We start from the raw sequence: 14,859 nt of genomic DNA on the forward strand, positions 1-14,859 counted from the left end.
GTTCTTAAAATGCTGATGATAGTTACTTATTTTATTTTCTATAATGCTGATGAATTTTAGGAGGTGTTGTGTTAGCTTATTTTTTTTCAAATTTCTTGTATTCCTATGTTGGGTTTTATGCGTCTGTTGGAAGGGATTTCTTTTCCACTCTTATCTGTGGGCCTTTTAGCTTTTACTTGTCCTAGAGTGTTTTATTTATTTATTTTTTTGCAACATTCAAAGGTAGTCATAAATTGTGTACAAACCAGTGTACTGTCTATTTATTTTATTTTTATTAGTATTATTTTTTTCAGTGCTAGGGATTGAACCCAGGGCCTTGGGAATGCCAAGTAAGTGTGCTACTACTGCTTTATACCCTCAGCTTTATTTTTATTTAATTTTTAATTTTTGGTACCAGACATTGAACCCAGGGGCACTTAACTACTGTCACATCCATATATATATATATAGTATATATATTTTAATTTAGACCCTGACTCTATAAAATATATATATTTTAATTTAGCGTCAGGGTCTCACTGAGTTCCTTGGGACCTCACTAAGTTGCTGAGGTTGGCTTTGAATTCACAATCCTACTGCATCTGCCTAGAGTGTTTTAGATTGAATCCCCCCTCATAGGTATGGTATACACAGTGTTTGTGTTAAATCAACATGATTTCTGGAAAGTGTAGGGGCTAAGCCCTGTGGATCTCTGTTAGGAGTTTGGATCTCAGGAAGTTCCCATGTATTCTACTCATAGGCCATGAGACCCAATCCTCCAGACTTTATGCTTCCCAGGAACACAGCCTTCCCAGGCTTAGTCCCTAAGTGTATTCACACCCCCTGTTCAGATTCCCAGTTCCAGTTCAACTGCTCATATGAGATACCACACTCAAAGGAGAAGGGAGTTGACTCCCCTTCACTTTTCTGACTTGAATCCCCCTGGGTACAATCTTCTTTGTGCCTGTTTCACTTCCATTCTCCTAGGTACACTATAAGTCACACAGTAGGTGCTCACTGAAATAGTGTGGCAGTGTTTGCTATGATCTCCTGCAGCAGCAGCTGCAACATGGTCACCTGAAGATGGCTCTGCATCTGCTCTCTGCAGCCAGTTGAGAAACAGAGCACTTTTCAAGCACCAGTGCACAATGCAGGCTCTGTATCCACTGAGTTCAGGCTGCTTTCCTGATCTCAGGTTCTTCCATACTAATGTTTCCATTGTGTTTCTGTCCGTGTTCTCCCTCCTGTGTGCTGAACCAGCCCCATTACCACTGCTGCCACTGCTGCAGCAACCAGTTTGGCTCCAATGTATTCATTCTTTTTTGTTTAATGTACCCAAATTTCTAAACCTTAATGACAGTCTCACTGTCAAATGTTAAGTTTTAGTGAAATACACCTCCACTTCTCCCTGCTAAGAAGCAGTATTCCTGCTGCTTGGATCCTCAGCCATGGAGCAACGAGGAATGCAACCTTTCTCTAGTCCACCATCTTAAATCTCCCTGCATTTTTTCTTTTAAAGACCACTGTTCCCCTGATTATTTACAATCACTGTCTCTGGGTCAGGATTCCAATATATATTCTCTTTTGCTAGCAAAGCAATAAAGCACCTTTTTCCTTCTTCTCAAAACCTTGTCCTCATTAATGGATCAGCATCAGCTTCTGGTATCTGCAATGTGAATAGTTTTCATGAAAGCAACCAAAGCATCCTGGACTTTAGGAACCAAAATACCCGAAAGGAGAGAATAGCACTAGATCAAACTCACTACCCTGTACTCTTTCCTTTCTGGGTCTTTGTATATGAAAACTGCACACACAGAGAGAAACATTCAGGAAAACCATGAAGAAAAAAGCTGCCATAGGAGTGTTCCTAGACCCCTTAATATTTCTAAGCAAATATCTCAGCAATCTCTCAGAAAAACAAAATTTGGACTTGCAGGTCAGAAAATATCAGGAGCCCTAAACACAAATTTCTGAGATCCCAGAATATGGGAAAAAATAAAAAAATATGGGAATATGTGTAAACAACAAATAGGCTAGCATTTGATAGATCAAGGTAAGCTGCTCAGACTTTGGTAGAATATTGAATCCCTGTTTATTTTCTTATTTTGTATTTCTCATTACTAAATCACTTAAAAATAAAAGCAATTTTGTAACACCTTAAAAGATACATACATTTTCTCTATCTTAAAACAAATTAATTCCTGAGTTTCAAAACAACCCAAACTATGATGTTAAATATATGCTTCAAAAAAAACAAAAACAAAAACAAAAAACACTAAAATAGAAAAGAGTAGGAAATGGTGTCATTTCAATCAGTTCTCAAGACTATGGGATCAATAGATATATCAGGAAAAATGAGATTGAAAAAAGCAAAGTTCTTAAGCTAATTACCAGTCAAACATAGGAACAAATATTAATATTTTACTTTCTTCTAATAAGATGTTCAAAGAGATTTTCCTAATTACAGAAGGCAAAGCCATGTAAAAACCAGCCACTGGAATACCCTATAACAACTTTTACTTTATTGGCATAGTAAAAATCATACCCTGAGATAGAGGTTAAAGATGATAATGAGACATGCCACCCATGAAATTCCACAATGAAGAAAAGCACAGAAGCAACTAAGACCACCCTCCACATGGGTTGACACTAGGAAGACCAAGGCCCTGCCTGCCCCATAGATACTATTTAAAAAACATGCATTTCTCTCTCTTAGGGAGATGGCCTGGGAATTCCATTCTTACCTGCTGCCTCCCTTATATGACAGCATAAGAATAAAAGCCTTCTTCCCACAACAGTGTTCCTACCTGATTGTACTTTTAGGAAACACAGCAACCTGCAGTATTAATTTAAAAAGTGCTATATACTTCAGCTTGAAAATAACATATTTGTAAAATTAGAAAATGTGGCAATTGTCTAAAAGAAAATAATTTTGGTTTTTTAGACCTGTCCTGTTAACTATATTCATTTACCTCAAGCAAAACAAATGAAGTGAATCTCAAAAATTAAACCTGACCACTGAATCTGTTCACTTTTCAAAAACCAAAACATATTCTTTTCATTCCTGAAACAAGTTCACATTTTTTTGTACAAAATTTCCAATAGCACTGGAAGGACAATGTAATAAAGACAAGAATAGTTTCAGTAACAATAACCCTTCTAGGAATACCCCAAGGCTCTCCTATAAAAGTTGCAAAGATCCCTAAGCATGTGGGCCAGTATTTGCATTATAACTTCAGTATTTAGCACTAAAATGTTCTTCAAGCCCAGGTCATAGAACAGAAATATTTGCCCTTACCTCTCTCCTACATTGTCAGTAAATAAAAAATGTATTTATAAAAGTATCTTCCTTACACTTCCCTGCAAAAATAAAATTTCTAAACATTATATTTGCACTTGAAAATTGAATTTTCCAACAGATGATAGCTAACATAAAAGCAATAATATTGTAATGTCCACTATTATTCAATCCTACATATCTCTGCATACCTTATTCTCAATAATTCCTAGTAAAAGAAAAATTAAATTACAAGTCACATCTATTATAATCATAGCAAGAAGTCATTGGAAATCATGTTAAGTAGACTTACAGAATTCTTCTAGGGATGCTCAATTCTGATAGTGTTCCTTAACTTAGCCTTGGATGTTCATCCCCCAAGAAACATGTTCTACAGATAAGTGTTGGGTACAAAGAAAGACTTCATTCAGTGACCAAAGAATGGAGAAGAGGAAGCCTTGTTCACAAATGAGCTTCACAACTCCGGGGAGTTGAGTGGCTATAGATAAAGAATAAGAACAACAAGGGAAAAAGGATTATAAAAAAAGAGGAATAGTCATGTCTTTTCTGGGAATAAGCAGAAATCTTCTGCAACTTCTGGTGCTACCTCTCCTTTCATGGTCTGGAGTTTCTGTATTTGGTGGGTGGTAGGCGCTCTCATCCCTGGAGTAGGGAAAAAGAAAGATTAGGCAAGCCTATGCCATGGTAACTCCATATTTTATTGTTGGGCAAGTCATTTCTTAAATGATAAACATATTTACATGCAGAGCTGAGTAGAACCTGTTGCAAAGACCAAAGTAATAAAGAGGAGAGACAAAGGAAGACAAAGATGCAAACATTTCATCTCACCCTAGGCACCCATCAGAGAGGTACAGGTCCAAGGGAAGAGTCAGTGTTTTCAGCAAAATGGCCTTAAGGTTCCTGAAGAGTAACCCAGGCAACCAGTATCATTATAACCCAAATATCAGAGGAGTTATCTTCAGCAAAGCTAGTGAAGAATAATAGATAATTATTGCCCACCTCCAAAATTAGTGATTTTTAAGTCAACTTAGAAGCAAGTGAAACTAAAAGATTCATTTTGGTTTTTTTTTTGGGGGGGAGTAGAGGGTGGGTAACAGTGGAAGTACTAAAGTACATGCAAAATTTAGAAAGAGAATAAACACAAACGAAGAACATTTAGCTTTATTAGAGAATATTTAGAGTTGTAGATAATATTTATTTTTTAAAGATACAGACAAATTCTACATAATACTAAATAATACTACCTAAGAACTCAATATATTAAATGTTCCAGATCACAGAAAATATCATTCTTCTGTTTAAATGCAGGATATACACCTAACTAGGAATATCCTTACATCTCAATTAATATGTTTATTACAAAAATGACAATACTAAACAGAATTTTAAATAGTAAAATTTCCCCTCTTTAAGTGAGCTTTTCAGACTCTCAAAAATGTAGTCATGTGAGTCTCAATGTCAGGATATAGACAAATGCCATCATCCCCCAAAAAGACCATCTCCTTGCCTTTGCAACTGTAGATAACAAATATGGACTATATATTTCAAAATAATACAAGAAAGGATTTGAAATATTTTCAACAAAAGGAAATGATAAATATTTGAGGAAATATACATGTTTAATATAATACAACATTAAAACCATATATGGTATCCATTAATGTGTAAAATGTTTATTTTTATGTATCAGCTAAACTACATTTAATTTAAATTTTTAAAACTTAAAAATTAAATGTCTACTAAAAAAAGAAGAAAAAGTTAAAAAAAAAAACACCTCTCCCTACCACTGACCTCTTTCCTGTCCTTTAATTTTTCAACTTAATCAAAATCTTCTCATTAAATAGATGTAAATGATCATAAAACTCCAAGACTATTGTTTTTCAATGTCTATTCCCACAACATTTGCAAGATTTTTTTCCTAAATTAATTTTAATCTATGGTAGAAAACCAAAACTTCAGAAAATATTTGGCCCAATTATACTTTAGAGAACTAAGGCCAAGCACAAATTACATGCATGTTGTACCCTAAAAATATTTAATGTTATCTACAACTTGGCCAACAGATTTCCAGGGGATGCTCAGATGGTTCTTTTCCTAAAAATGCCCATAACATGCTTCCTAGCTCATGAGACAATATATGGGATTTGTTTTAGTAAGCTTTGTTTTGCTGTGACCAAAACACCTGACAAGAAAGATTATTTTGGCTTACGGTTTCAGATTCAGTCTATGGTCAGCTAATACCATATCTCTGGGCCAAGATAAAGCAGAACATCAGGGTGGGAGGATGTGACAGAGGAAAGCAGCTCAGTACATGGTAGTCAGGAAGCAGACAGAGAGCTCTGTTCACCAGGGCACAAAATATAAACCATAAAGGAATACACCCAGTGATATACTTCCTCCAGTCACACCTTACCTGTCTATAGTTACCTTCCAGTTAATTCATACAAGTGGATCAATCCACTGTTTAGATTAGAGCTCTTGTGATCTGATCATTTCACCTCTGACTATTCTTATATTGTCATACATGAATTTGTGGGGGACATCTCATATCTAAAGTATAATGGGGTTGAGATTCTTTTCCTTAAATTTACTAACCACAGAAGCTTTCAAGAAGATGACCTAGCTTACACTCTCCAAACCTGTTTCTCACCTGTAAAATCACTTCAGTATATACTAGGCTGATGTTACATAGAAGGCACTGAAGATGCAGGTGGGAACAAAACAAAATATCCCAGTAATCACTGAAGCTACGTAGCACTGTTAGTCACAGTCCATAAATATCGAAAAGGAAACTGGCAGGAAAATTGGTCCTTTTCAAAGCCAGCTCTAAAGGAACATATAGGAACTTTTTGTTTCACATTTCCATGTATAGATCCTCTGGGGTAAGGAGAGCTCTTCAAAGAGAAGAGACAGCAAAGTGAGGTAAAAGCAGGAAACATGCATATTTAGTTAGCCTGGGCTGGACAGACCTGGACAGGGGGACAATTTCCACTTGGAATCCAATAGATAGGGGGAGCAGCTTCTCAGCCTTTACTCTCAGTCTGAAGAAATACAGCATGGAGAAAAGTTATCAGGAACATTTCCTTGATATTGGTCTTTTTAAAGGTTACATGTGAAAAATGTAAAGTACCAGTGCAATGGAGAGGAAAAAAAAAAAAAGCAAGAGGACAGGTCATCAGGAAAGGGCTCTCCAATGAGGATGTTGAACAGACATCGGAGGTGGTCACCTGGTGGAGCAATGCAAGTCCAAGTGCCAGTGTAAGGACCAGCAAAGAGGATTTTGATTCATTCCCCATTTCAACACAGATTTAAGGTAAAGATGTGAATACAGGGTATGAGCAAAATGGGATATTTTTTAAAGGTTTTCATTCAGTTGTACTATAACCATTGTGATTTAGTTTACAAAGTACCTCTAAATATGCATTAAATTGTTGGAATAATATTAAGTATTATAGACCATACTCAAAGTATTCTATAAAATGTACCTAAATTCCAAAGATATTTTGGAATATGGGATGTTTGGGAATATGGGTTAAACTTTCTACCCAGATGGTGACCAAACTTAATTTGTATAAGAAGAAAAGTGCACAGGCAATCTCTAGTGCAGATCTGACAGTGATACAGAGCAAGGGCTCTAAGACACAGCTGAGTTGAGACAGCCTAGATTACCAGTTCTCCAAATCATGCTGGAAAGATTTCAGACATGTCACTCAGAGTACAAGGCATGAGTTTATTAGAAGGGAAAGCAAAGGGAAAAGGGGGTTACTTTCAAGGAGAGAGTGGGTCCACTCAGAGAGGAGAGGATGGCAAACACCTCCTTTCTCCAGTTTTATTGGTGGTCCCAAAGAAATTTCCAGAGAGTCCTGCCCAGGTCTACCATGACTCTGACTGATGGCAGGACTACACTAGACTTCCAAGTCCCCACTGTGCATGGAAAAGACCCAAGGTAACTCAAGTTCCTTCACCTGTGCTGACCATTCTAACTGGAATTTATTCTTACAGATTTTATGTATAGGGGCTTTGATGATGATGATGATGATGATGATTTCCCTGAATTCTCGAATCTGGTCGGTTTAAAGGTCATAAAATTCTCCTACAGGGTAACTTGTGTTCTCCTTATCAGCAGAAAGGAAACTTTGGGGCTTGAATATCTCAATATAGTTGTTCGCTAAGGAATATAACATAGACTACTGAATTAGGTCAGGAAGAACTGTGGTAAATTGTTTTTAAAGAAAGCATGTAGAGGGTAGTGTACTGGGCCTACTTTGTAGAACTGTCCCCTTAACTTCATGTTCCTACCACTCATGTCTGTCTGTTACCTGTCAACAGGACTGGCTTTTACAGAAAAGTTGATTTTCTTTGGATAAAGATGACAGAACTAATCAGATTGTATTTATTAGTTCAAATTATACAGAATTAATTGCTTTGCTCTTATTAATATTTTGTAGTTTTTTCTGGCCTAAGAGCTAATCTTCCCCCCAAATCTGTTGCATAAAATATATGGGAGAATGGGTGGTAATTGTGCTTTGTTTCAAATTCAAGCCACTTGAATTTTTCTCCTAGCCAGAACCAGAAATCAATGCTAGGCACATATGACCCTGGGAGACAACTGCTCAGAGAGAGCCTCTGCTTCCTCAGGTTGCATTCAGTGAGGCACATGGAGCACATCTCCCTGGAGGAAGGCATATTTCTAGCTTCCTGAAATCAATACACAATGACTGTTTTGTAGCTCCAGATAAATAAAATGAACTTTCTCATCTACAGATATGGCATTTCTATTTTACTTATAAAATTTGGACCAGTTTTTGATTCAGTCATCCATCCATTCATTTATTTTTTGCAGTTTCTACTCTGCCTCAGCTTTGAATGATATTGGGAACTCTCAACTTCCTCATCTATACATGTGGCACTAATATGCCTTTCTGTAAACTTAGTGCAAGCTTGAGAATGCTTGTAGAATATGTTTTTACACAGTAAAAATTATAAGGTCTCAAAGATCTTATTTTTAGTTTTTATCAATGAATTTTTAGTTTTTATCAACTTTTTTTTTAGGGAAAGAGAGATGTTTTCTTCTTCCTTCTCAGTATTCTATTGTTCCCTCTGACTTTCCTATCTATTCTCTTCTCTACCTTAAGTTACAAGCAAGGTGTACCAGAGGGTGGGATCTTTGGGTGCATAAATTTTATCTCAATAAAGCATCATTGAAAAAGAATATATTCAGCCAAATCATCTAGATTATTAATTTTTGCTTCCCATCTTGAGGTGTGCTGACATGGATTTTTTTCCCCCTAAAAGACAAATTTCAGTTTCCTCAAGGCCTATGCCACCTATAGATATAGAAAGGGTGCTACATTCCTTTGGACTCTTTAATTTTCACCAAAATATTTTAATCACTTTACCTTAGAAAGAAATACAGTATAAATCAGCTCACTTGATACAGGCTGTAGCTATGAACTGCCAAACTCCTATAAAAAATGGAAGACAAAATGTCTGAGTTGCCAGATATGCAAGATACCCAGACCTTATCATTACACATTGCAAACTTGCATTGCAATGCCACACCAAACATAGGATAGATGTTCAATTAGTATGTGTCATTTAAAAATATGCATTAAAAATCTTGATGAAAATATTTACAAAATATTTAAAAGCATAAAGTCCATCTAGCCCTCCATAAAATCTAGGTTTGTCCCAAATAAGACCCAGCCATCAAATAGAAGGACATGGGGCCACAGAGTCTTAGCATTCATGTGCATCCATAAGATGTAGAACAAGGAAAACTACAACTACAACAATCCTCCCTAGGAAGTGCACATAGAACATGTGCTATTGTAAGCATTATGGATCACACTGAGGGTGCTCTCTATTGCCATTTCTCAGTCTCCTCTGCCTCCCTGTGTGATACTTACAAAAGATATTTCCCTCAAAAGTAAATGCCAGGGGAAGCTGCTCTAAAGAGTCAGCATGCTTCCCCTTTATTGTAACTGAATAGTGTAACTGATCATTACCTTTTATTATGACCTCCAGGATGAAACTTAAGTGCAAAAGGGCCTTGTGTCTGCCCGTGTCCATTCCAATGTGCTCCCTCATGACATCTTTCCACTCTAGGTTGTATTTTATTTTGACATCATATTTCAGCTCACTTCAAATGTTTCATGGGTGCTTCATGAGATATAAATGCTGAAATAGATTTTGCATGTGTGTATATTGTAATAAATCTTATGTAAAAGAATGTGTTTCCTAAAGGAACTAGTGCATAAAGTCCAGGATCCTGACTTTAGACGCTCAATGAACATTTATAGTAAAATCTGTATGATTTTCTGAAAAAAATAAGTGAGCATTCACATTTCTACAATCATATAAGAAAAGAAAATTGGGCAATGTTATAGATATAAATATTTTTAATTAATAAGAATTGCAAATTAATTTTTGGTATATAATATCTTTTTGTATTATTTGAACATTCTCAATATTATTTTTAACCCGTATTTTAACAAGTGGTTAATTTTTAAAGTTATTATTAAAGTTCACCCATTGACATTAAAATTACAAAAGGGAGCTGCAGACCTTTTTAGCAAACCAACCAAGCTTGTGGACAAATATTACATCCTAGAAACAAGAAATAAAATATGTTTGTCTGTCGTGAGTCAGCCATGGGCTGTGTGTGTGAGCTATGTTCATTTGAACATATGGGAGGACTGACCTGGTGTTGCGTGCTCTTTGGGCCATGCAACACACGTGTGCAGTTTCCTCTCGTTCTGCCTGTTTCCACACAGCACCTGAGATAAGCGTGACTTGCCAAGATGTCAATCAAGCTACTGACCACAGGGCATCATGAAGGTAGATTCAACTTCCTGAACCTGACCCCTTTGGTATGAACACTCCATGGAACCTCCCTTTGTGTGCACCGCACCCCTTCCATAAAAAATAAAGAATCCAGGTGTAAGCTGTCTTTTTCCCACAGACCCCTAAGATCAAGAGCCGTCTGGACTTTGAAAGGGTATTTCTGTGTGCTTGCACGCTTTCTTTGCTGTTTTCTCAGTTATTGATGATGTAGCCAGATTTTGTGAACCCAGCATAGGTTGCCAGCCTGGCTAGCTGGTGATATTTGTCAATGCCTTTTAAATAGTAATATTAACAAGCTCATCCTCCACTTACAGTAATTTCATATTTAGTAAGTTTTCATCCGTCCCGTATCAACTCTATGTTTATGTTCACATATTTGGAGACAGCACCAGGTTTATCTTAACAAGCCTGCCCATAACCACTATAATACCTGGAATCAGATGCACCACCACTTCATTTTCTGAAGAAACTACTCTGAATTATCAGTTGGTGTTTCATACTCTTTTTCAAATGAAACTACCATGGCTGATAAATGTAACGAGGACTTAGACTCTTCCCTTAGGCCCACAAATGTGCAATAGGCAAATAAAAGCAGGATTTTTAAAACAACAACAACAACAACTTGGAATCTCTGTCTATATTTGTAACCTGTGTATTTTGCTCTGAGTCAGTCACCTTGGTTTTAGGGAACAAGAGATCTGATCAATAAACCTCTTATGAGTGGAAACTAGCCCCTAGACAAGGGCAACTTTCTTATCTTAGACAAGGCCAGTCCACCAACCCGGAGATAATAATCAATTTACTCAGTTTAACTAAGATTACTAGATGATGCATATTTCTGGTTACCTTCTTCTATATAATCTAGAAACCCATGTCAGCAGACCCAAAGATATGGCTAAACACATCTAGTGGTACTAATTAAAGTTCCTTTCCTGCTTTGCACCATTATTCCTTTCCTTTGGTTTATGGGCCAAGTACCCAGACCTGATTTGTTAGGACCCACATAGTCAATTATCTGGACTAGGACTCCAATAACAAAAATTTAGTCATCTCACTTGAGGAGTGTGCTATTTTCTAATAAAATGTACCACAGTACCACACAATTTTCCTGCCACACAAATTTCCTCACTCACTTTATTCAAAGCTCAGTGACCAAGGCTCCAGTCTTGGGTGCATGTGCTCTGAGACACAGTATTCATAGTTCTTGATATAAAGGTTGAGAGGAGCCAGGTGAATCGTCCAAATACCTCACAAAGCAGCAGTTTTCACTCAATAATGACCTCAAAGTTCTGGGCTGTGGAACATAAGCACTTTGCCCAAGTGCTCCTGGATTCTTTCCAGGCTGCCTCCTTCCCAAAGGTCCTTGAGGCGATTAGGGACCCCCATCAAAACATCGCACTCCTTAAGATAAAGGGAGTAAAATCTCTGAGAAGAAAAGTTAAACAGTCAATCTTATCCACACACACACACACACACACGAAAAAAAAAAAAAAAAAGCCAGACACATTTCTAGGACCTTAACTTTAACCTGTCATCCATTAAGAATATGGTATATGATATGTGTTCTTTGCTACTCTCTCACACTTTCAAACAATCATGATCTCAAAATCTAGAGGCAGGACTGAGAATATAGATCAGTATTAGAGTGCTTACCTAGCACATAGGAGGCTCTGGGTTCAATCCCCAGTATTACAACTACAATAACAACAAGCAAACAAAAGATGCTGTCACCATATCTCCATGGATAAACTACATAATGAATGAAATTGTAATAATGTCTACTTTGTGCTTTGAGTGCAAACCAGGTGGTTTATTTTAAAACTGACATTGTTTTTTTTTTTTTTCCCCTTTTATTTTCTGTTTCTGTTTCTTCCCCTTCTCTCCGTTCCTAATAGCAGGAGGAAAATGACTAACATTATCTTCCCATCCCAGGTTATCATGTCCTTCACTGCTCCAAAAAATACAACTGCCCACATGAATAAGGAAACTCTAAACCTGGGAACTGGAGCAATGACTCCATCAAGGACTCCTTATAGACACTAATTAATTATATCTACAGATAACATTTAGATCCCAGTTCTGAATCACAGACAGGGAGAATCACAGTAGTCTCCTATTTCCCCTTTGCTCGAAAATCAATAAAACATTTTACTAGCCAGGCACAGTGGCACATACCTATAATCTCAGTGGCTTGGGAGCCTGAGGCAGGAGGATTTCGAGTTCAAAGCCAGCCCCAGCAACTTACTGAGGTCCTAAGCAATTCAGTGAGACACTGTTTCTAAATAAAATACACAAAGGGGCAGGGAGTGATGGGGATATTGTTCAGTAGTTAAGTGCCCTGGGTTCACTCTCTAATACCAAAAAAAATTAAATTAAAGGAAAAAAGAAAAGAAAAACCCTTTTTACTGTTTCCTCATAACTTTGTCCTCATTATTGGATTGGCAATGGAGAAAAAAAACCCAAGATTTTGGTATCAAATTGGTCCCCAAAGTGGGCCCAAGAGTAGCCCCCACTCCAGCCTCCCTGGACAGGTCTGGCACTACAAGAAATCCCCTTTCCATGTTGAAGATATAGGGTGGCTGATGAACTTGTTGACAGCCAACCACTTGAGACATTGGAGATGGGGTGAGTTTGCCCAAGTCATACCATTTTGAGAGAGGTGCTATTCTGCAAAAATTAGAAATGACTTAGGTATATTTCTGCTGAGGCTCCCTTTGCTTAAGAAAACTCCTGCTTTTTCCTCCCTGAGTGTGTATGACTCACTCCACTATTTGGTATACTTTGAGAAAAAGAAAACTAAATATAATAAAGTCAATAACTTGGCCAAGTTTCAAGTGTGCATGCTGAGACATTCGATTCCACACATCTAGTTCCCCTTCATGGGAACATATGATTTCCCTTCATAGGAACATATGGTTCTTCCTTGTGGAAATATTTGTGGCACCACTGGTTTAGGAATCATGATTAAGTAGAATTATAGAACCTAGAGATTTTCCCCCACCCGGTCTCTGTATTCCCATATGTCAGTCAGTCTTGGTTTTGGGAATTCCCTCTAGTTTTTTTTTTGTGTGTGTCTGTGTGTGTGTGTGTGTGTGTGTGCATGTGTTTTGCTTTGTTTTCATCTGTTGTTGGCCCTTTAACACATGAGCTATGCTGCATCAATCCCTGCCAGTAGATCTTGGGTGAATGGGTCCTGCATAGCTGTAAGCCTATAATTAAGAAAAAAAAGATGGTGATTCACTGTAACACATTCTGGCCATTGGATGATATTCTGAATTATACAATCTCACAATTGAGGTTGGCATGTCAGAGAACAGATACATGGAAGAATTTTTTTTTTATGTGTTGGCATTTATGCAGTTACATGATAAGAAGTTTGAACAGACAGAAACTAAGTAAATGGTGCCCAAAAATGTCACCACTTCTGGTGTGTTAGGCTAGCAAAACACCTGAAGAAAAAGTTGAGAATTATTTAAACACTTTTTATCTTAATTTTAATCCTGTGCTGCCTGGTCTGGCACTGGTTCCAATTTCTGTGCCCTTCTTTGCACACAGGGAAGGCCCACACTTTGAAAAGGACTCGACAGCAGTAAGTCCCCTCCTCTTGACACTGCTAGATTATAACCCAAGGACAAAAATGACCTTCCTTTTAAAATTGGACAGGACATCCCATGCTGAGGCAAAGCAATTCTTGCAATGATGCACCCTTTGGCATAAGTGCACAGGGAGATCAGCAGTATGTGCATTTTTAAAAACAGGAGAATAAAATGGAAGTTAGAGATCAAAAATTTCAGTGTTTTTCATTAGGCTTTGCAATTCTTGGTTAAGAAAAGTGATCAGGCAATCTTGGAAATGAGCCTGGGCACTGAGAAGGCTGGCACTAACCAGAGGGCAAAATACAATGGCTGTGAGATGAGCCAAAGGGCCCCATAGGAGCCCTGATACAGTTAATAGTAAGGACTCAACTGAAGTATATATACTTCTTTATGGCCATGATAGGAGTGACAACTCAGACTCAACAGCCTCCACTGCTCCAACCCTTTGAATAAAAGCTGGGAGAACAGAATTTGAGGCATAGATTTTTACACATGCTAGACTGTCCAATTCCTCTCCTGGAAGGAGATTTGTTGTGGAGATTAAATGCTCAAAAACCTCACCCAAAAAGCAGTGACTCCATTTGCAAGTGCCACTGAATAACACACTCCAGTTCCAGCTTTCACTTGCCAACCAAACCAGGAAAAGAAACTGAGCTCACTTTGCTGAAGGTTTGTTTAAAAAAAAATGAGTAAGGCCATATGGGCTAACAGGACCCCAGGAAGGCAGATCAACACTATCCCAATCAAGATGGAGGGAGTAACCTGCTACAGTAAGAAACAATATTCCTTTTAAGAGGATCCAGCCTCTTCTAAGACAAATTTTTTAAACAAGGAATCAGCTTTGCCAGATCCCCTATAATACTCTAATCCTGGTTGTTAACAAACCTCACACTGATGAGTATTGAAGTATATAAGACTTGGAAGCTATAAGTAATAATGCCCAGAACATTCACCCCACAGTGCCAAATGCCTACACCCTGCAGACAGTAATTCCAGGTGACTATGATTGGTTCAGTGCTGGACTTATAAGGAGGATTCTTCTCCATTCTACTGGAAAGCAAGTCCCAATTACCATTTGCTTTTGAGAGGTAGGACCCCAAAACCAAAGTAACCACACAGTGTTGCTGGACTATCCTACCT

At 37.6% G+C, this 14,859-nt stretch overlaps 1 protein-coding gene and 1 long non-coding RNA gene across 12 annotated transcripts in view; one reads left to right on the forward strand and one right to left on the reverse strand.

Moving 5' to 3' along the window:
* Positions 1 to 14,859, reverse strand: part of LOC124102595 (broad substrate specificity ATP-binding cassette transporter ABCG2) — a 74,521-nt gene that overhangs the window by 55,489 nt on the left and 4,173 nt on the right. The window lies entirely within an intron of this gene.
* Positions 1 to 14,859, forward strand: part of LOC124102597 (uncharacterized) — a 59,619-nt gene that overhangs the window by 32,422 nt on the left and 12,338 nt on the right. For 8 of the 9 annotated variants that reach the window (XR_009228164.1, XR_009228163.1, XR_009228160.1 and 5 more), the window contains 2 exons: positions 6,383 to 6,590; positions 7,280 to 10,277. This is a non-coding gene — a long non-coding RNA (uncharacterized LOC124102597). The remainder of the gene's footprint in view (positions 1 to 6,382; positions 6,591 to 7,279; positions 10,278 to 14,859) is intronic. The other variant, XR_009228168.1, reaches the window with a different exon arrangement.

The sequence above is a fragment of the Marmota monax genome, unplaced genomic scaffold (genome assembly GCF_021218885.2).
Source record: "Marmota monax isolate L192 unplaced genomic scaffold, Marmota_monax_Labrador192_F-V1.1 WCK01_AAM20220418_F8-fsc00002, whole genome shotgun sequence".
NCBI classification, from domain to species: domain Eukaryota; kingdom Metazoa; phylum Chordata; class Mammalia; order Rodentia; family Sciuridae; genus Marmota; species Marmota monax.